General features: G+C 40.0%; 1 pseudogene; it reads left to right on the forward strand.

Moving 5' to 3' along the window:
- Positions 1-709: 709 nt before the first annotated feature.
- Positions 710-23,309, forward strand: part of LOC116752679 — a 35,772-nt pseudogene continuing 13,172 nt past the window's right edge.

Here is a 23,309-nt window from a genome sequence, read left to right on the forward strand (position 1 = left end):
CCGTTTTCACTTAGTATCTTTCTTCAGATGACAAAGATATAAAGGAAAACATGGGACTTGCCCAATGAACTTCGGAAGACAATCAGGTGGGAAAGTCAAGCCATAAATTAAACAATTTTTAAAAGTATTTATTTCAGTACATAAAGAAGGGTTCAAATGAGTGATACAAAAAGTAAGTCAGTGGGAACAATCAAAGATTTAGAGGTAGTAGCAGTGATGTGCTGGTTTAAAACTGGTTCTGGTTGGGGAGGGGTACTATTTGCCAATCACTATTGTGTAAATATTCCCACCATGGCTGATTTCAGACCACTAATGAGATGTCACTGAACACAGAGTTGAGAAGAAATGAGAACACTTGATTCAGGCTCCAGCACACCAATGTCGGAATTTGAAAGGAACTTTGAAACACTGACTGAAATGAAAAAAATGTTAGAGAGTAGAAGTTCCAAGGGCAGAGGTATAGCTGGAATAAAGCCTCTGAAGTATTAAGGGAGATGGTGTGAGGTCAGTGTGATTAGAGTATAAATAGTGAGTTTGGAAAAGTGGATTTGGACGTTTGGCAATTTCAAGTAGAGTAGACTAAAGGGTCTAAACTTCATTCAGTAGCAAGTGAGGATTCACCAAAGATTCATGAAGAGACAGCTGACCTCATGATAGTAATTCTGTAAGAGGAGTGATTGGTCTGTTGTATTCTCTATCAGAAACGGGAATGACGGGAGACTTGGAGACCAGGTATAAGATGAGAGCAGCAGGACTACAGTGCAGCACTGAGAGTCAAGACGCAGAGAGAATTGGAAGCAACATTGTACGGGGGAAATCTGATGGCATCTGAAGACTCCTTTGATATGGAGGATAAAGAAGAGTGAAAAGGGAGCAATGACTAAAGCTTTCACTTCTGGGTTTAGAGTGGAATTATCATCTTGTTGAACAACTTAGAGAAACAATGGAGCAGAAGCTAGTGGATGGGGGCAGCCAATAACCTCAGCTTTAGACATACCCACTTTAGATCCCAGTAATGTTTACCCTATCCCCGCCGTTCAGAATTCCATGGGACGCAGAGATCGAGGGCCCCCTTGCCCTGTCATTCTCAAAGCCCAAACCCAACACTGCAATTCTCTCCAATTAAATGACACATCAGAGACCTTAAATTCTTTTTCTTGTTGGAATCATCTAATTCCCTTCCTTCCCTGTTATCCTTTTTCATCTCCGCCCTCTCCATCCACTTACTCTCTTTCCATTCAATTCTGAGGATCTTTCTTTTATAGCAAATATTCTCATTTTAAATAAAAATTCTTATTTTTGTAATACATTCCTGTACTAAAAAAGTGTTATAGTGTTATACTTTGTATTTTGAATATCTCACTTTATATATACTGGTATATTTATTATTCCATCCATTCTCCCAAAAAATCCTATGGGATAAGTGAGGGTAGCTATAATTAACCTCGTTCTGTAAATAGAGAACCAAGGCATAAGAGATAATTAATATAATCAAGTAACTGATTCAGAGGCAATCACTGATTTAGAATTTCCTTCTCAATATCCTACCTGATAAATAAAATGTTGCTTCTAACCTTTCAATTTCCTGAAAAGAAAGATGCTAAACAAATTTTTTTTTGCTATGTATAGTAATTCTATCTCAAAACAATATAAGGTAAAACCTAAACTGGAATTAAGAATAAATGCCTCCTGATCAAAATTCCATTGCCTTTTTCCATTGACTTGTTTTCTAGGAGTATCTACAACAACCAGAGATGAAGACTACTAAACAAAATTCTAAAAGAAGATAATACTAATGCTTTTTGATCTTTTGTGGCATAATTTACTATTCAAAGAAGACAAATTAAAAACACTTAGTTTTCATTACCATCTCTAGCCTAGATGTAAAAACCTTACAATTTTTAGTATATCTCTATAAGCAATAGAATGTATTTAAATACAAATAATAGGATATAAAAATGGAAACTATGCAAGGCAGTTTCAGGTCCAAAAGGTGCTTACTCTGTATCTCAAAGTGCAGTCTCCTCACGTCTCAGATCCTTAGCAAAAGGCATGCAATCAAGCCTCCATTCTGAGCTGTATGCTTCTAACTTATTAATTCTAACAGACAAGATAAGGGGAAAGAAAACCTCTGAAGCATGTAAATGCCATTGTTTTAATGTATAAGTAGTTTTAACCCTGAAGGGTAGCTCACCAAGCATGGAGGAGCTCTTGAATGCTGAGTGATGTACTTCAGCTCTTCATTTTAAGTCCAACATAATTATTCTGTGTATGAGCAACTGTTCCTGAAAACACTGGTTTTAAAACTTAGGCCACTTGTTCTCAACATTGGGAGGCAAACCTTTGAGAAGCAATAGGGTTACAAGGTCTGAAGCAAGAGGGATATAAGTACATTAAATGCAGACTGAGTGAATAATATTCTGCATTTACAGAATGAGGTTAATTAGAGCTACCCTCACTTATATAATTTTTAGGATAATGGACAAAATAATAAATATCCCAACAAAATTAATAGTAAATTTCTAATTATGTATTTTACAATCAACAGGCCTAAAAATTGCAAGATCTATCTTTTTGGCATCTTCAAAATATTTTACTACTATACAAAGATTTTTTTAGACTAAAAAAAAGTCAATATCCATTTCTTAAATCTTAGAGTGAGCAGAGTATTGTACTTCTGGTAGGATTGTTATTTAATATCTTTTGATATTCTTATTTTATATATTATGGAAAGTAGTTTTTAATCAGCAAACATGAGAGCCATGTAAGATAAATAAACATGTAAAATATAGAGGGGCAGGTTTATTATCAGGATCCCTCAAATTTGGCTGTTACTGTAAACTAGACTATGTGCTACTTGAAAAATGGGAATACAGCTACTTTACAGTTTCCTTATTCATAGAAGTATTTTTCAACATTTTTATTCTTTACATTAATAGTGAAGTCATATCTATAAAGTGCTTTGTACTCCTTGCAGAACGGAACTGTGTAAATGCAACGCATCACTATTATTATTCTGCAATAAATCCCAGCTAACATAATAGGTAATTAAGGGAGAGAGCTGGGGAGTAATTAAAAGTAATTGATATCTCACTGTCCTTGCAAGGTGCTGTTTTTGTTGTTCCTCAATACCTTCAAAGTAGTGTCAAGTACAAAAAACAAATAATTCTTACATGAAAGCAGAAATCTGTCAAGTCCCCTTTTTCCATCCAGGACATTCTGAGACACAGTATCACCAACCTCAGAGGGGTTCCCAGTAACTCACAAATCCTGTTGTTAACAAAAAACCAGTAAGAAGCTTCAAGTTGAATGTCCTCTAAGGTCTTTGTGCTTCTCCCATGAGGAGTGACCACTAAAGCATTGACTGGAAATAGTCTGAACACTTAACTGTTTTCTGATTTCTTGGGATGCAGGTATAAGTTGTTTAGTGCTTGAAAACACATATTTTTAAGGGGCTGAAAAGTTTGTAGGCACTGAGGTCTTCTCACAGAGATTTCTCCTGCCTCTTCACTTGCAGCTGAAGCCTCACTACCTGGTCTTTAAACTTTGAATAAGCCAAGATCATCCCCATTGTCATGAGTTTGTTCATTTTTCAACTAAGATTGGCCTGCCCATTTTTCTCTACTCAAATGTGCCCATCCTTCAAGGCTTACTTTCCCATGATTCCATTTCATTATCAGACAGAGTTCAGATATGTCTTCTTAGGATCATATTTAGAATTTCTTGCTCCAAAACCTTAGTGATTCCTAAGGACACCAGCCACACAATAGCAAACAGTACAGATATTTAGGAAATATTTTCTGACCAAGGTTATGGCATACTTCCAAAAGGAGGCTTGAAAACCTTTTGGGATTCTTTCATACTGTTAAGATGTTAAGTCTTGGGGAGGGGGAAGGGTAAGCTGTGACGAAGTGAGAGAGTGGCATAGACATATATACACTACCAAACGTAAAATAGATAGCTAGTGGGAAGCAGCCGCATAGCACAGGAAGATCAGATCGGTGCTTTGTGACCACCTAGAGGGGTGGGATAGGGAGGGTGGGAGGGAGGGAGACGCAAGAAGGAAGAGATATGGGAACATATGTATATGTATAACTGATTCACTGTGTTATAAAGCAGAAACTAACACACCACTGTAAAGCAATTATACTCCAATAAAGATGTTAAAAAAAAAAGATGTTAAGTCTTTAGCAATCCACATGAAATCACGCTGGAGTAAGGCATTATGTGGGGCAAAATTGACCAGTGCCAGTAACCTGTTATGCAGGAGAAGTCTTCTGGTTTGTTTTAGCCTTAGGTAAATTCAGGACCCTAATAAGCAGTACAAAATAGTATTTCTTCTGCCATGACACTAAACCTCCAGGCTGGCTTTAGAACTGTCTCCAGCTACTCTGTCAGCCTACATGTAATGCCTGCATATTAGGATATCAACACAGTTCTTTCTACAATAACCCTTTGGTTTTCTCCCTTCCCTGCAATAGCTCCTTGTGATAGCTACTCCTGAAGATATCTTATCAATGAAGCCACCTCCTTCACTAAGACAGCTTCCTGCCCAAGATGCCTCCTGCTGCTGACTATGATGGCTGGCAGAGGCTGCCCTGTCTACAGAGGTGTTTAGACAAGTCAGAATCTTAGGGAGTAGATTTCTGTCCAAATTGAGCTTCTCAAATGGTGGTCAGCTAAGATGGATATAAAGAAAAAAGAAACTTACATTTACAGGACTTCCTATGCCAGGTATTAATGCTGACACATCCCTTTTTCAATTAGTCCTCACAGTTATCTTGTTGAAGACATAGAGACTTGGAAAAGTTAAGTAATTTTACAAAGATCACATTATTTCACATCCAGAATTGCAATCAGGTCTGTGTCACTGCAAAGCCCCTCTTTGCACTGAGCACATCTGCATGGTCTGCCGTCCAAGAGTCACAAAGTCCACTGAGTGTGCAGTTGGGTAGGCTCTGAATATTTGCTCTCTGAACTGTTTTTTTCTGTTGGTTGAGTGTAGGGATTTTGGATTTATATGGTGATTATAATCAGACACCTTTTAGAAACTGCAGGTGTATGAATCTGCCCTTCAGGGAACCTGGGACAAAAAGGATGGAATTTCCTCCCAAATATGAATAGAAAGAATAAAAGATAAGGAAGCCATATACTGTGCTCCAGTCTTTAAAGAACACTTCTAGGTCTGTAATTTTATATCAATGGCTGCTATAGATACAAAGGTCTCTGCCACTGTGAGACAGTCCCCTTGCTCAGTAACAGCACCCCTTAAATTGAAGCACCATGAGAGACTCAGCAAATGCATGTCATCAATCAGGGATTGGCTTGCTATTTTCTATGAACTTGACATATCCCTGTTTCCCCATATGCCTTGCCTCTTCCTGCTGCACACTGCCTTCCCACTCTCCCTCCTCCTCTTCATTTATCACCTTCTGTTCCCTCCCCTGCTTCTTCTGTTTTCAATTTAGTGATGTTAAGTGTTTTAAGTGTGAAATAATATGCATAATACTGGGGCTCTTCAGGAGAACAATAGAAATATATATACCATCACTTTGTGCATGTGTGTGTGTGTGTGTGTGTGTGTGTGTGTGCGCACGCGTGCATGTGACTATGGTGTATGACCCAAAATAATAATATTCACAATAATTTAGTAGAAGGCCTGAAATAAATGTGGGATAGGTGAGTTAAGGTGTTAATAAAAACATGAAGTATTTCTCAGGGCACTCTAACTGTCCTTCTTTGGACCTTGATATCCACTGCTATCCATGTATCACCACGAAAGCACTGGCAAATGTAAGAAGCTCTGATAATTATTTTGCAGAGTAATGTAAAGGTCTGTATGGCTCTGAATGCTTTGAATATATCAGCATGGCAACGTAGCATCTACTTGGTAGGTGTAGAAAGGATGTAGATAAATAAGAGCATTATACATTTTCCATGTTAAAGAAACTCAAAGCACGGTACAGATGACAACCAAATTTATAGACAGAGATCTCAAGCTAAGTAGTGTCATTTGTACAAGTAGTTTTTAAAAACTGGTGATCTCTGAGACAGTATTCATAGCACAGTGATACCTGGATTAACACAAATCTCCCTGAATCAAAGGTTCAAGCATGGACATGCTTGGGATAACTGTTGTTGTCCTTAGCACAAGGTCAATAGAAGTAACAAATGGGGCAAATAAGACAGTGATGATTTTTTCAAGCAGATCAGTATGGATCTGGGTGACACAAAGGCACATTCTTGGGTGCTAAAGAAGGGCCCAGTCACCAAGGAGTTAGGGAGCTGGGGGAAGGTGGGTGCTGCTGGGTTTGATCTTGTTTTGCTTCTGTAGGGAGCAAAATTTGCCACTTCAAAATGTGTGTATGTGGTATGAGGATCATTTGGGACTAGGTATTTTTGAGAAACGGAAGATCCAGAAAATTGTTCTTTTTACCTGCCCTTTAACTGCCTAAAAGAATTTATACAGGGAGGCTGTACCAGGAAGAGAGCTATTACCAAAATTAACTTCTTTTTACATCTGAAAGACTTCTCTACATGGTATGGCAAACATTTGTTTAGCAAACCTTTGCTCTTCCCATCTCCCCTTGAGTGAAGTGTCTTCCTCTCACTTGAAGCCCCAGCTCCCCATGTCCTTCTCCTTAGCTCAGAATAGCATAGAGGTGTCAATTGCTTGACTGGTTTTGGGTCTCACATTCTTATGGGGGCCACGAATGTATGTAATTAATTTTTATCCTGCTAATCTGTCTTATGTTAATTTGATTATTAGAACAGCCAAAGAGGGGACTTCCCTGGTGTCCAGGGATAAAGAATCCTCCTTTCAATGCAAGGGATATGGGTTTGAGCCCTGGTCAGGGAACTAAGATCCCACATGCCACGGGTCAACTAAGCCCACGCAGCACAACTACTGAGCTCGCACCCCTGGAGCCCATGTGCCACAACTAGAGAGAGAAAACCTACACTCCACAACTAGAGAGAAACTCGTGCACCGCAACAAAGAGCCCACACCACAGCAAGAGATCCCACATGCCACAACTAAGACCCAACACAGCCAAAAAAAAAGATAAAGAAAATAGAACAGCCAAAGAAACTAGAAGGGTAGGGGGAAATTATTCCTCCTCTACACTTCCAAGAGAAACTGGACCATCTAACATCTAAGGATTGGGAATACATAAGCAGAAAAGGAGAAATGCACAAGGACAAAAATTCCTTCCCAGTATAAGTACAGGAAGGGATCTATCTGCTGAAAATTTCCCAGTTCTTCCTACATTACCTAGGAGCAGGACTAGTAGTAGAGAGGTATTTAGCAAGAAATGACTGAAAGTCAATGTGGCAAATGCTGTACTGCAGGTGTATAGAAAACTGTTACGGTGGTAAAAGAGAGAATCCGTTCTCTGAGAAGAGAGGATTTTAGTGAAGGTTCCAGAAAAGAGATTATGTTAGAGTAGATGATAAATCATCAGTTGAAGTTTGGGCAGAATGACAGGGTAGAAACTTCAGATGGTGAAAAAAGCATATGCAAAGACAAGCAGGGTATTTAGGAATGATAAGGAAGTCAGCAATGAGTAGGACAGGGTGTATTATGGGGACAGCTTAGGATACAGTTTTGAAATGTATGATAGGGTTAAATACTGAAGTATTTTGTAAGCCAATCTATAGAGTTTGGACTTGGAACTAATGTTAAGCAGAAGTGTGACATGTTGAAATTTTTATTTTAAAAGGTAAGTTGGAAAACAATATAAATCATGATGGTGAGCTTTTGGATAACCAATGAAACTACTGAATAAATACTGAGGAGTCATTCAAGAGACCATAATAATCTAACTTGTATTGGAAGTATAGAAAGAAAAAAATTGATTGAAGAGAAAGTGAGGAGGTGGAGATCCTGGGTGGACAGATTAGATATAGAGTGTCAGGGAGAGAGAAGAGACAAGTAGGACATTAAGATTTCTCTGCTTGAAGGACAACGTCGATAATGATGCTTTTGACCAAGGCAGAAAATACAGCTCAAATGTCAATTGCTTCAATAGCCTTCCATGTGATAGCAACAGATCCTCAGCTTCCTCCTCAAAGTTTTTTCTTGTTTTTTTGTTTTTTTGTTTTTTTAATGTTCCCAAAGCCAGTAAGTCAGCTAGAGTCATTACAAACCACCACCCATGTTCTTTCTCTCTTGCTTGGGCTCCCACTCAGCCACATCTGCTACCTGCAAAGTAACTTGGAACAACTTCCTCATCTGCCACGAGAAAGTGCCTTGTCAATGACCATATCAAAGATACTCTGTCTGAATTACTCTAAGGTTTCCATGTTTACAATCTACAGAATGGCACTGAGTTCCATGCCAAGTCAGAACATTGGGCAAAAGTGGGCTCACCCACTAGAATTTCTCCTCCATTAGAATGTATGCTCTATCAGTGAAGAGATTTTTATGTTTCATTTACTGTAGTATCTTCTGTATCTATAATAGTGCCTGGCACATAACAGGTGCTCAATATTTTTTAATTAAATTTTTATTTTAAGATAATTTTCGCCTCACATGCAGTTGTAAGAAATAATACAGAGAGATCCTGTGTACCCTTTAGCAATCTCCCCTAATGGTAACATCTTGAAAAACTATAGTGCAATATCACAACCAGTACATGGACATTAAAGCAATCACAACACAGAACATTTCCGTCACCACCAAGATCCCCCATGCTGCCCTTTCATAGCATACCCACTTCCCTCCAAAGGGAAGTTGCTCCAAATATTGCTATCAAACAAGACCTATGGAAACAACTGTAAAAGACTGGAGATAATCTAGAAGAATTCTATTCTCAGGTTGCTTCACAATTAATTTAACTTTTACTCCACTTTAAAGAAACTTAAATGTGACAAATTGAGGCTGTGATTTAAAGGGAAAAAAGACAAAAAGAAATTCTAATCAGTGCAAATAATTAGATACTGGTCCTAAATCAAAAGACTGACAAATCATTTTTTGTGTACAGTATATTTATTTAGGTTAAAATAGAAAGCAAGGTGTTTATACTTTTTCAAGATTTTTATTCTGTATTTTAGAAAACTTTTTGATTAAGCCACTACAGGTCCCAACCATCTTGAACAAAATGTCTTCTACCTAGGTCCAGCACTCTGGTTATGTCTTTCACTCTCAAAATGGGGCTCAAATTCAGTCTAAGGGAACTGGAGGGGGACAAATGCCCTCTACCCTGTTTCATTTTCCTTCTATTCAGTCTTTCCTCTCATCCCAAGTTTTTTTTTTCTCCTCTTCCAATTACAAATAAAAACCTCCATGAATATGACTTAAAATATTGATATGAAATGTTGAGGCGGAGGGAGAAGAAAGGTCACCACCTTTAAGCAGCAGCAAGCCACAAATGCTATCTAATTTAAAAAGAAAGAAATTAAAGCAAAAGGAAGTTTAAGGGAACAGGCAATCAGAAAATGGGTTAGAGATTGATGATGCTATGTTCCAAGGCTCATGTCTGTCCTCCACAGTTACAAACTTGGTCATGGGACTCTCCTGCTCAGTTCCCCACTGCCTAAAGACAATGTTAAAGTTGTTCACGTGGCTTACTGAGCTCTTCCATTTTCCGATCCGTGGACATTTCTCCAGTCTTTTACCTGCTGTTCCCTGCCATGTACCTCCCTCTCCAGAAACACCAGCTGACACTTTCCTATACCCGCACTAAGCTGCGTCTACGTTCAGAGTTCTGCTGGTGCCGTTCCCTACCCTGACTGCCTCCTCACACTCACCTTTGTCCCCTCACTTGCTGATTACAGCCTGCTTACTCTTTTAATTCTTACTCACTTCACACATTACTTCTTCCACAAAGCTTTCCTGGAAGCCTTTCTTGTCACCAGTTAACTTGAGTCCATTAATCAGTATTCCTTTTCTCCAAGCCACAGAAACCCAACTCAAAGAGCTTAGAAGAATAAAAACAATCTATGTCACTCAAAAACGAATTATAGGAAGAGCATCCCATGGGAAGAGATGTCCATTTTACTGTGAAAAATCTGCATTGTTACACTTAGTACATGGTATTATAATCTGTTTATGCGTCTATCTTCCTCAGTCTATTTGCCTGAAGTTATTCATCTTACGATTTCCCAATGTCAAAAACAATGCTCAGGGGGGACCTTGAAGATGGCGGAAGAGTAAGACGCGGAGATCGCCTTCCTCCCCACGGATACACCAGAAATACATCCACACGTGGAACAACTCCTACAGAACTCCTACTGAAGGCTGGCAGAAGACCTCAGACCTCCCAAAAGGCAAGAAACTCCCCACGTAACTGGGTAGGGCAAAAGAAAAAACAGAGACAAAAGAATAAGGACGGCACCTGCACCAGTGGGAGGGAGCTGTGAAGGAGGAAAAGTTTCCACACACTAGGAAGCCCCTCCGCGGGCGGAGACTGCGGGAGGCAGAGGGGGGAGTATCGGGACCGCGGAGTAGTGCACAGCGACGGGTGCGGAGGGCAAAGCGGGGAGATTCCTGCACAGACGATCGGTGCTGACCGGCACTCACCAACCCGAGAGGCTTGTCTGCTCACCCGCCGGGGCGGGCGGGGCTGCCAGCTGAGGCTCGGGTTTTGGTTTTGGACGGAGCTCAGGGAGAGGACTGGGGTTGGCGGCTTGAACATAGCCTGAAGGGGTTAGTGCACCACGACTAGCCGGGAGGGAGTTCGGGGAAAAGCCTGCACCGGCCGAAGAGGCAAGAGACTTTTTCTTCCCTCTTTGTTTCCTGGTGCGCGAGGAGAGGGGTTTAAGAGCGCTGCTTAAAGGAACTCCAGAGACGGGCGCGAGCCGCGGCTGAGGGCACGAGCCCCCGAGACGGGCGCGAGCCGCGGCTGAAAGCGCAAACCCCAGAGACGGGCGCGAGCCGCGGCTAAAACCGCGGACCCCAGAGACGGGCGGGAGACGCTAAGGCTGCTGCTGCCGCCACCAAGGGGCCTGTGTGCGAGCACAGGTCACTCTCCACACCCCTCTTCCGCGGAGCCTGTGCAGCCCGCCACTGCCAGGTTCCCGGGATCCAGGGACAACTTCCCCGGGAGTACGCACGGCGGGTCTCAGGCTGGTGCAACATCACGCCGGCCTCTGCCGCAACGTCACGCTGCCTCTGCAGCCGCAGGCCCGCCCCGCACGTAGTGCCCCTCCTACCCCCATCCCCCAACCCCCGGCCTGAGTGAGCCGGAGGCCCCGAATTAGCGGCTCCTTTAACCCCGTCCTGTCTGAGCGAAAAAACAGACGCCCTCCAGCGACCTACACGCAGAGGCAGGGCCAAATCCAAAGCTGAGCTCCTGTGAGATGTGAGAACAAAGAAGAGAAAGGGAAATCTCTCCCAGCAGCCACAGAAGCAGCGGATTAAAGCTCCACAATCAACTTGATATACCCTGCATCTGTGGAATACCTGAATAGACAAGGAATGATCCCAAATTGAAGAGGTGGAATTTAGGAGCGAGATCTATGATTTTTTTCCCTTTTCCTCTTTTTGTGAATGTGTACGTGTATGCTTCTGTGTGAGATTCTGTCTGTATACTCTTGCTTCCACCATTTGTCCTAGGGCTCTATCCGTCCATGACATTTTTTTAAAAATTCTTTTTCTTAATAATTAAGTTTAATTGTAATAACTTTATTATACTTTACCTTCGTTCTTTCTTTCCTTCCTTCCTTCCCTCCTTTAGACAACGAATCACCCCAAATTGAGGAGGTGGTCTCAGGGAGCAGGATTTATGATTTTTCCCCCTTTACCTCTTTTTGTGAAGGTGTATGTGTATGCTTCTGTGTAAGATTTTTTCTGTATAGCTTTGCTTCCAACATTTGTCCTAAGGTTCTATCTGTCCCTTTTTTTTTTTTTTCTAAATATTTTTTAATTCAATAACTATATTATACTTTATTTTATTTTTACTGTATCATCTTTCTTTCTGTCTTTTTTCCTTCTTTCCCTCCTTCCTTCCTTCCTCCCTCCCTCCCTCCTTTCTTTCCTTCTTTGCTTCTTTCTTCCTTCCTTCCTTTCCTCCTTTTCTTCTTTCTTTACTCATACTTCTACTAATTCTCCCTACTTTTTCTCCCTTTTATTCTGAGCTGTGTGGATGAAAGGCTCTTGGTGCTCCAGCCAGGAGTCAGGGCTCTGCCTCTGAGGTAGGAGAGCCAACTTCAGGACACTGGTCAACAAGAGACCTCCCAGCTCCACATAATATTAAACGGTGGAAATATCCCAGAGACTTCCATCTTAACACCAGCACCCAGCTTCACTCAACGACCAGCAAGCCACAGTGCTGGACAACCTATGCCAAACAACTAGCAAAACAGGAACACAACCCCACCCATTAGCAGAGAGGCTGCCTAAAATCATAATAAGGCCACAGACACCCCAAAACACACCACCAGACGTGAACCTGCCCACTAGAGAGACAAGATCCAGCCTCATCCAGCACAACACAGGCACTAGTCCCCTCCACCAGGAAGCCTACACAACCCACTGAAACAACCTTAGCCACTAGAGACAGACATCAAAAACAACGGGAACTACGAAAGTGCAGCCTGCAAAAAGGAGACCCCAAACACAGTAAGATAAGCAAAATGAGAAGACAGAAAAACACACAGCAGATGAAGGAGCAAGATAAAAACCCACCAGACCTAACAAATGAAGAGGAAATAGGCAATCTACCTGAAAAAGAATTCAGAATAATGATAGTAAGGATGATCCGAAATCTTGGAAGTAGAATGGACAAAATGCAAGAAACAGTTAACAAGGACCTACAAGAACTAAAGATGAAACAAGCAACGATGAACAATGCAATAAATGAAATTAAAATCACTCTAGATAGGATCAATAGCAGAATAACTGAGGCAGAAGAATGGATAAGTGACCTGGAAGATAAAGTAGTGGAAATAACTACTGCAGAGCAGAATAAAGAAAAAAGAATTAAAAGAACTGAGGACAGTCTCAGAGACCTCTGGGACAACATGAAACGCACCAACATTCGAATTATAGGGGTTCCAGAAGAAGAAGAAAGAAAGAAAGGGACTGAGAAAATATTTGAAGAGATTATAGTTGAAAACTTCCCTAATATGGGAAAGGAAATAGTTAATCAAGTCCAGGAAGCACAGAGGGTCCCATACAGGATAAATACAAGGAGAAACACGCCAAGACACATATTAATCAAACTGTCAAAAATTAAATACAAAGAAAGCATATTAAAAGCAGCAAGGGAAAAACAACAAATAACACACAAGGGAATCCCCATAAGGTTAACAGCTGATCTCTCAGCAGAAACCCTACAAGCCAGAAGGGAGTGGCAGGACATACTGAAAGTGCTGAAGGAGAATAGCCTGCAACCAAGACTACTCTACCCAGCAAGGATCTCATTCACATTTGATGGAGAAATTAAAACCTTTACAGACAAGCAAAAGCTGAGAGAGTTCAGCACCACCAAACCAGCTTTACAACAAATGCTAAAGGAACTTCTCTAGACACGAAACACAAGAGAAGGAAATGACCTATAGTAGCGAACCCAAAACAATATATAAAATGGAAATAGGAACATACATATCGATAATTACCTTAAATGTAAATGGACTAAATGCTCCCACCAAAAGACACAGATTGGCTGAATGGATACAAAAACAAGACCCTTATATATGCTGTCTACAAGAGACCCACTTCAGAACTAGAGACACATACAGACTGAAAGTAAGGGGATGGAAAAAGATATTCCATGCAAATGGAAACCAAAAGAAAGCTGGAGTAGCAATTCTCATATCAGACAAAATAGACTTTAAAATAAGGACTATTAAAAGGGACAAAGAAGGACACTACATAATGATCAAGGGATTGATCCAAGAAGAAGATATAACAATTGTAAATATTTATGCACCCAACATAGGAGCACCTCAATACATAAGGCAAATACTAACAACCATAAAAGGGGAGATCAACAGTAACACATTCATAGTAGGGGACTTTAACACCCCACTTTCACCCATGGACAGATCATCCAAAATGAAAATAAATAAGGAAACACAAGCTTTAAATGATACATTAAACAAGATGGACTTAATTGATATTTATAGGACACTCCATCCAAAAACAACAGAATACACATTTTTCTCAAGTGCTCATGGAACATTCTCCAGGATAGATCATATCTTGGGTCACAAATCAAGCCTTGGTAAATTTAAGAAAACTGAAATTGTATCAAGTATCTTTTCCGACCACAACGCCATGAGACTAGATATCAATTACAGGAAAAGATCTTTAAAAAATACAAACACATGGAGGCTAAACAATACACTACTTAATAATGAAGTGATCACTGAAGAAATCAAAGAGGAAATAAAAAAATACCTAGAAACAAATGACAATGGAGACACAACGACCCAAAACCTATGGGATGCAGCAAAAGCAGTTCTAAGGGGGAAGTTTATAGCAATACAAGCCCACCTTAAGAAGCAGGAAACATCTCGAATAAACAACCTAACCTTGCACCTCAAGCAATTAGAGAAAGAAGAACAAAAAAACCCCAAAGCTAGCAGAAGGAAAGAAATCATAAAAATCAGATCAGAAATAAATGAAAAAGAAATGAAGGAAACAATAGCAAAGATCAATAAAACTAAAAGCTGGTTCTTTGAGAAGATAAACAAAATAGATAAACCACTAGCCAGACTCATCAAGAAAAAAAGGGAGAAGACTCAAATCAATAGAATTAGAAATGAAAAAGGAGAAGTAACAACTGACACTGCAGAAATAAAAAAAATCATGAGAGATTACTACAAGCAACTCTATGCCAATAAAATGGACAATCTGGAAGAAATGGACAAATTCTTAGAAATGCACAACCTGCCAAGACTGAATCAGGAAGAAATAGAAAATATGAACAGACCAATCACAAGCACTGAAATTGAAACTGTGATTAAAAACCTTCCAACAAACAAAAGCCCAGGACCAGATGGCTTCACAGGTGAATTCTATCAAACGTTTAGAGAAGAGCTAACACCTATCCTTCTCAAACTCTTCCAAAATATAGCAGAGGGAGGAACACTCCCAAATTCCTTCTACGAAGCCACCATCACCTTGATACCAAAACCAGACAAGGATGTCACAAAGAAAGAAAACTACAGGCCAATATCACTGATGAACATAGATGCAAAAATCCTCAACAAAATACTAGCAAACAGAATCCAACAGCACATTAAAAGGATCATACACCATGATCAAGTGGGGTTTATTCCAGGAATGCAAGGATTCTTCAATATACGCAAATCTATCAATGTGATAAACCATATTAACAAATTGAAGGAGAAAAACCATATGATCATCTCAATAGATGCAGAGAAAGCTTTCGACAAAATTCAACACCCATTTATGATAAAAACCCTCCAGAAAGTAGGCATAGAGGGAACTTTCCTAAACATAATAAAAGCCATGTATGACAAGCCCACAGCAAACATCATCCTCAATGGTGAAAAACTGAAAGCATTTCCACTAAGATCAGGAACAAGACAAGGTTGCCCACTCTCACCACTCTTATTCAACATAGTTTTGGAAGTTTTAGCCACAGCAATCAGAGAAGAAAAGGAAATAAAAGGAATCCACATCGGAAAAGAAGAAGTAAAGCTGTCACTGTTTGCAGATGACATGATACTATACATAGAGATTCCTAAAGATGCTACCAGAAAACTACTAGAGCTAATCAATGAATTTGGTAAAGTAGCAGGATACAAAATTAATGCACAGAAATCTCTGGCATTCCTATATACTAATGATGAAAAATCTGAAAGTGAAATCAAGAAAACACTCCCATTTACCATTGCAACAAAAAGAATAAAATATCTAGGAATAAACCTACCTAAGGATACGAAAGACCTGTATGCAGAAAATTATAAGACACTGATGAAAGAAATTAAAGATGATACAAATAGATGGAGAGATATACCATGTTCTTGGATGGGAAGAATCAACATTGTGAAAATGACTCTACTACCCAAAGCAATCTACAGATTCAATGCAATCCCTATCAAACTACCACTGGCATTTTTCACAGAACTAGAACAAAAAATTTCGCAATTTGTATGGAAACACAAAAGACCCCGAATAGCCAAAGCAATCTTGAGAACGAAAAAAGGAGCTGGAGGAATAAGGCTCCCTGACTTCAGACTATATTACAAAGCAACAGTAATCAAGACAGTATGGTACTGGCACAAAAACAGAAAGATAGATCAGTGGAACAGGATAGAAAGCCCAGAGATAAACCCACGCACATATGGACACCTTATCTTTGATAAAGGAGGCAGGAATGTACAGTGGAGAAAGGACAGCCTCTTCAATAAATGGTGCTGGGAAAACTGGACAGGTACATGTAAAAGTATGAGATTAGATCACTCCCTAACACCATACACAAAAATAAGCTCAAAATGGATTAAAGACCTAAATGTAAGGCCAGAAACTATCAAACTCTTAGAAGAAAACATAGGAAGAACACTCTATGACATAAATCACAGCAAGATCCTTTCTGACCCACCTCCTAGAGTAATGGAAATAAAAACAAAAATAAACAAATGGGACCTAATGAAACTTCAAAGCTTTTGCACAGCAAAGGAAACCATAACCAAGACCAAAAGACAACCCTCAGAATGGGAGAAAACATTTGCAAATGAAGCAACTGACAAAGGATTAATCTCCAAAATTTACAAGCAGCTCATGCAACTCAATAACAAAAAAACAAACAACCCCATCCAAAAATGGGCAGAAGACCTAAATAGACATTTCTCCAAAGAAGATATACAGAATGCCAACAAACACATGAAAGAATGCTCAACATCATTAATCATTAGAGAAATGCAAATCAAAACTACAATGAGATATCATCTCACACCAGTCAGAATGGCCATCATCAAAAAATCTAGAAACAATAAATGCTGGAGAGGGTGTGGAGAAAAGGGGACACTCTTGCACTGCTGGTGGGAATGTGAATTGGTTCAGCCACTGTGGAGAACAGTATGGAGGTTCCTTAAAAAACTACAAATAGAATTACCATATGACCCAGCAATCCCACTACTTGGCATATACCCTGAGAAAACCAAAATTCAAAAAGAGTCATGTACCAAAATGTTCATTGCAGCTCTATTTACAATAGCCAGGACATGGAAACAACCTAAGCGCCCATCATCGGATGAATGGATAAAGAAGATGTGGCACATATACACAATGGAATATTACTCAGCCTTAAAAAGAAATGAAATTGAGCTATTTGTAATGAGATGGATAGACCTAGAGTCTGTCATACAGAGTGAAGTCAGTCAGAAAGAAAAAGACAAATACCGTATGCTAACACATATATATGGAATTTAAGGGAAAAAAATGTCATGAAGAACCTAGGGGTAAGATAGGAATAAAGACGCAGACCTACTGGAGAACGGACTTGAGGGTATGGGGAGGGGGAGGGGTGAGTTTTGACAGGGCGAGAGAGAGTCATGGACATATACACACTAACAAACGTAGTAAGGTAGATAGCTGGGGGGAAGCAGCCGCAAGGCACAGGGATATTAGCTCAGTGCTTTGTGACAGCCTGGAAGGGTGGGATGGGGAGAGTGGGAGGGAGGGAGACGCAAGAGGGAAGACATATGGGAACATGTGTGTATGTATAGCTGATTCACTTTGTTGTAAAGCAGAAACTAACACACCATTGTAGAGCAATTGTGCCCCAATAAAGATGTTTAAAAAAAAAAAAAAAAAAAAACAATGCTCAGTGCAGTAGAAGTTAAACATATCCTTTTTTGTGTAAACTATTTTACACTGTGGTTGGCAATTCAGGAAAGTGGATGTCTAGAGAGAATATTCTATATATAGGAGATCTTGTTTATAAAGAACTTGGTGAATAGAGTTTTAGAACAAAAGAAAAATTGATGAAGATGGTCTTTAAGGATATATAATGATTCTAGGCTTACATTTGAAACTTGGGGGAAAACAGAATTGCCTTTCTATTGAGAGAAGAGGGAAGAAGGTAAAGTCAGTGATGATGCAAGTGAGATAGGAAGTCAGGAGATGAGTTGAGAGAGCTCGTACCTGCTAGTCTGTCTTTTCTCTCCAAAATAATAATCAATGTGTTTAGTTCATCTGCTTAGGAGGGAGAGGACAGTAATATCTGGAACTGAGGTAGGAGAATTGAAGAAAGTGGCAACTAGCTGAAAAAAATGGGAAGAGTTTCTTTCAAGGGACAAGGAGAAGTGAAGTTGAGGGATTATTTAACACCTGCTTTCCCACAGGCCCCATCCCTCACAATACAGCCAAAACAACACAGCCAGGAAATTCCATGGATGTATCATTTTACCCATTGAGTTGACCCTTCCTAGAAAGAAATTCCTTCTGTTTAACTCTATATTCATACCTATAATTTCACCTGTCTTTATCTCTTTTCCCTCTCCTATAAATATGCTCAAGTCTTACTCATCCTAAAAAAGAGATGTGTTACTTACAGTCCATTTACTCCCTCATCCATTGCTCTCTGGCTTTGGCTCCACTGCTACTGAAATAGCTTTTGCAAAGCTTTTAGGTCATTATCACCCAGTTACAAAGAACTATAGCCTTTTTTCCCCCTCACTCTTCCTTCTTTATGACATTTCTGAAAGCTTTTGAGCCCACTGACAATCCCCTGCTTTTGAAACATTCTCATCCTGTGGCTTTGGACATAGCAATCAGAAAACATACTAAACGAGGAGACTGTAGTGGTACAATGCAAAGTTTGTGGCCTGAATCCAGGCTATGCAGTTTCCTCACTGAGTGGTGTTAGAGAAGTTATTGGCCTTTCCACACCTCAGTTTATGTAGCTGCAAAGAGATATAATACCAACTTAGTAGTATTGCCTTCATAACTCAATCCTTTAACATCTGAGAAACACTGAACACATAATGCCAGGTATGATCTTGGGTGCTTGGAATCCATTAGTGGGGGGGAAAAAAATGGACAAAAATCCCCACATCACTGAACTGGTAAAGGGATAGGGACAATAAACTATAAATATAATAAATAAGTACATGGCGTAGTATGTTAGAGGGTCACAATGATACAGAAAAATATAAACCAGGGAAGGGGACTAGAAGAGTCACAGTAGTAGAACGGTTTACAAGTTTAAATAGGGAGAGTAGGGTCGATCTTATTGAGATAATGACATTTGAGGAAAAAAAAATGGAGGGGAGGGAATTAATCATGTAGAAATTTGAGTAAAGGGTGTTTCTGGCAGAAGAAACAGACTGCGTAAAGGTTAGTGTGTCTGGAGCCTTATGAAGGAAGAGGTGGACAGTAGGAGATGAGTTCAAAGAGGTAAGGAAGAGTGATGTGTGCTCTTGTGGGCCATTGTGAAGATTTCCACTTTTACTTTGAGTGAAATTGAAAGCCTATGGGGGATTTTGAGCACAGAAGTAACATCATCTCCAATCTGCTTTAACAGGACCACTCTGGCTGATGTGTAGAGAATAGACTACCTGGGGTAAGGACAAAAGCCAGAGACCAGGAAGCTACTGCGACAATCCTGGTGAAAGATGATTGTGGTACGTATCAGAAAGGTGGGGGCAAGTTGCGGTGAGAGTGGTGAGAAGTAGTTGGATTGCACACAGATTTTGAAGGAACAAGTGAAAGTATTTTCTGATTGAGTTGGCTGTTAAGAGCAACAGAAAAAAAGTACATCATCCCAATGTTGGGTTGGCCTGAGCAGCTGGAAGGATGAACTTGCCATTTTCTGTGATGCAGAAGACTGGTAGAGGGAATGAACTTCACATCATAAAATTTGTACAGTGAAATATTCCACTGTGTTTTGAATTTGCCTCTTTGATTCTAAGACTGGAAGTAACCATCCCTTCCTTGTCACATAGCACTGCAGCATTCTTGAAGTAAATTCATACATAGAATTTCATTTGTTTTGATACTTATAACCATTTTTTAGAAAGAAAAAATGTTATTATTTCCCATGGAACAGATGAGATGACCAGGGCTGAGAAAAGCTATGAGATTAACTTAAAGCCCCAATATGGTTAGAATGGATTGTACACTACAACATTGGGTACTTTGTCTCTTTATCTGGGATACTTTACACTTGATCTTAGCCAAGAGGCCGAGAAGCGATTATCTGGGATACTTTAGACCCTATAATACTTCCCAAGAATCAGGGCAGTGCAAGATATCTTCAAGACCATGCAGTTCAAACCCTTCTACATGTTACCTGAAGAAACTAACTCAAAGAGTCCAAGTAACCTGTTCTGTGTTACTCCATTTTGGGTTTGAAATCTTTTTGAAACTCCCAAAAGACTTTAGATTGAGATCCCATTCTGGTATGTTGAATGACTAATGTATTATATTTTTCAATGAGCAAAATGCCCAGTGAGGTAAGGAGGAAAACCAGAAGAGAGCAACGTACTGAAAGCCAAATGAAAAAAGTGTATGAGGAAGGGAGCAATCTACTGCACCAAACGCTGCTATCGAGTAAAAAGAATAAGTCCCGAGAATTGAATCGGCCATTGGTTTTAGCAGCATGACAATCATGGGGGACCTAGACAAGAGCAGTTTCAGAGTAGTGGTCGTGGGGGGAAAGTCTGACTGGAGAGGTTAAATGTGAAGAGACGAGAAAACTTGGAGGCAGCAAGGAGCTTATTACAAACTGGAGCAGAAAAATGGAGTCAAGAGCAAATATTTCTTCTTTTAAAAAATATTTATTTATTTATTTATGTGGCTATGTTGGGTCTTAGCTGCGGCACGCGGGCTCTTTTAGTTGCAGTACGTGGGCTCTTGGTTGTGGCATGCAGGATCTAGTTCCCTAGTCAAGGATCAAAACCGGGCCCCCTCCATTGGAAGCGCACAGTCTTAACCACTGGACGACCAGGGAAGTCTCAAGAGCAAATATTTCTTTTTCTCCTTTTCTTTTTTTAAGATGTGGGGAAAAGCAGGTTTGCATGTTATTGGGGGCAGCTCAGGAAAGAGAAAAGAATTAGCAATGTAGGAGACACTGGTAATAATCGCAGAGGTAATGCCCTTGAGTGGACAAGAGGGATGAACTCTAGTGCCCAAGGGGAGGGATTGACATTAGAATGAGATGTGTGTAGTTCTTCCGTGTAAGAGGTGAGAAAATAAAGTACGCAGATACAAAGGCTGCTAGGCAGGTGGATGAGGGGAAGTGTGTGGAAGTTCCCTCCGAGTGCTTCTGAGTGTGCAGTGAGATAGGAAACAGATCCATATGCAGAAAGAGAAGGTGAGGAAGGAGGAGCTGGAACGTAGAGGTGAGAGAAGACGTTGTAAAACAGTCATGTAAAAGACTGAGAGAATAAATGGACTAGACAAAGAGTGCGATTGTCAGGGTAAATTTAAAGACATACTGGATGTGCCTGGTCAGGACCATGGGAGCGTCCTCAGTCCAGGGTGGGTAGCCCAGCTAGTGCACCCAAGGTTCACTGTAACTATTATTATTGTGCTATTTGAAAGCACCCTCTCCCTTAATCAAGGTATTAGAGAACACTGAATTATCTACAGGAAAATTGCTTGACATATTTTAGGCAGAAATTTAAGAGTTTCCTCTTTAATGTCCAATTACTTGGCATTTCCATAATCCTTTATATTTGCAAATTGTTCCACAGTCCTGCTCATTATGTATGCTTCACCATCCCTGACTTACACATAGAATAAAATCAGGTTAAGTAAATCAGAGGAGGCACAATACTTTGTGCCGTCAGTACTTGGCAGCAGGGAACAGATAAGAATTACCTATCCTGGATTCTACAGTTTACAGCAACATTTCATCAAAGTATATTTGAGGAATATATATTTGTGGACCATTCATCCCAACAGGTGCTCCATGAGTCAAGAGTTCTAAGGTCATAAAAGAGTGGGAACTGTACATGGTATATCCCACTCTAAAACTGTCACAATATGCATTAGCATCTTTGAGAAGCTTGGTGTTAAAGAGATCTGCTTAACTTATTTTTAACCTAGCATTTCTGAGGGTTATTTGACCACAGAATTCATTTTTTAAACACAGCCTATTTTATAGGTGTATGTAGCAGTCATTGATAGGGTCCATTCCCATATCCACTCATCCCTTCTTCCTTGATAGAAATTCCAGTTTTATCTGGGCACACTGCTGCGTAGCCAATAGGTTTATTTCCTAGCTCCCCTTGCTGTGGGTCCTGGCCTTATAACTAAGTTCTGATCAATGAGATGTAAGTGGAAATGTTATGTGTGACAACCTAGAAATAGCCTTAAAGGTAAGAAGCACTCCTTTCTTTGTGTCACACCTCTTCCTCCTTTCAGCAGGCCAGAATGTAGATTGATGGCTACAGCCTTAGCAGTTGAAACAGCAGGAGACTCAGTCAAGACCAGAAAGCTGCAAGACAGCAGGAATCTGGCTTCTTGACCATTGTGGAACCACCACAGTGGCTGCACTCTGCCTTACCTCCAGACTCTGTTAAGTGAGAGAGAAATAATCTTCAATCTCATATACAGCACAGAGATTTTAGGGGTTTTTTTCTATTAGCAAAGCTAAATCAAACCCTGACATCATGCCTCTTCCCCCACCCAGGTATATCTTAAGAGTCCAAACACATGGACTCTTCATTGATGTCTGGTATTTACATTTCATTCCAAATATTTTCAAACGAAAGGCATCAGGAAACTGTAAAGAGCAATGGCTTTTGTCAAAAAATAAACATTCATATCCCAACTCTGCTTCTTGACCTTAGACAAGAACTCTAAAATCTCTGCTCCTGTTTCCCTGAAGGCGTAGTAGAGGTAGTATATTCTGTGCTTCACATAGTTGTTATAATGGTTAATGAAATATACACCTCTCAAAAAATAATCCGAAGAATTATGTAGCATACTACACAAAAGATCTTACTGTTATTGTTATTCCAGCATACCAGAGGTAGTTCTGGTCCCAAACCTACTGATGTGTGGGTGTGTGTACGGGAGCTCTCTCACATCATTTCTGTAGGTGTCACTTCTCTGTGGACAGGTAGAATCAGATGGGCTCCTTGGTCCCATTCCGATGTAAATTCTCAGTGCAGATGGCATTCTTAGAATCTTAAGGCTATGATGGGGCCTTTGGGGGACTTGTTAAGTCTATGTCTCTATATTAAGGTGAGATCACACCTAAACTATCCTGGAATTACAAATTTATTAGTTTATAAATACCTTGAGAGAATAAATTCTAAATCCTCACCTTCAAGAGCATATCTGAGGTTTAACATCCCTCACTATTAGAAAATTGCTCCTCAGAATTAAATTTAAATTCCTTTCTCTAATTTAAGTCTCAGGCTCTCTTGTGCATACTTTA

Source organism: Phocoena sinus, chromosome 4, assembly GCF_008692025.1.
Source record: "Phocoena sinus isolate mPhoSin1 chromosome 4, mPhoSin1.pri, whole genome shotgun sequence".
NCBI lineage: Eukaryota > Metazoa > Chordata > Mammalia > Artiodactyla > Phocoenidae > Phocoena > Phocoena sinus.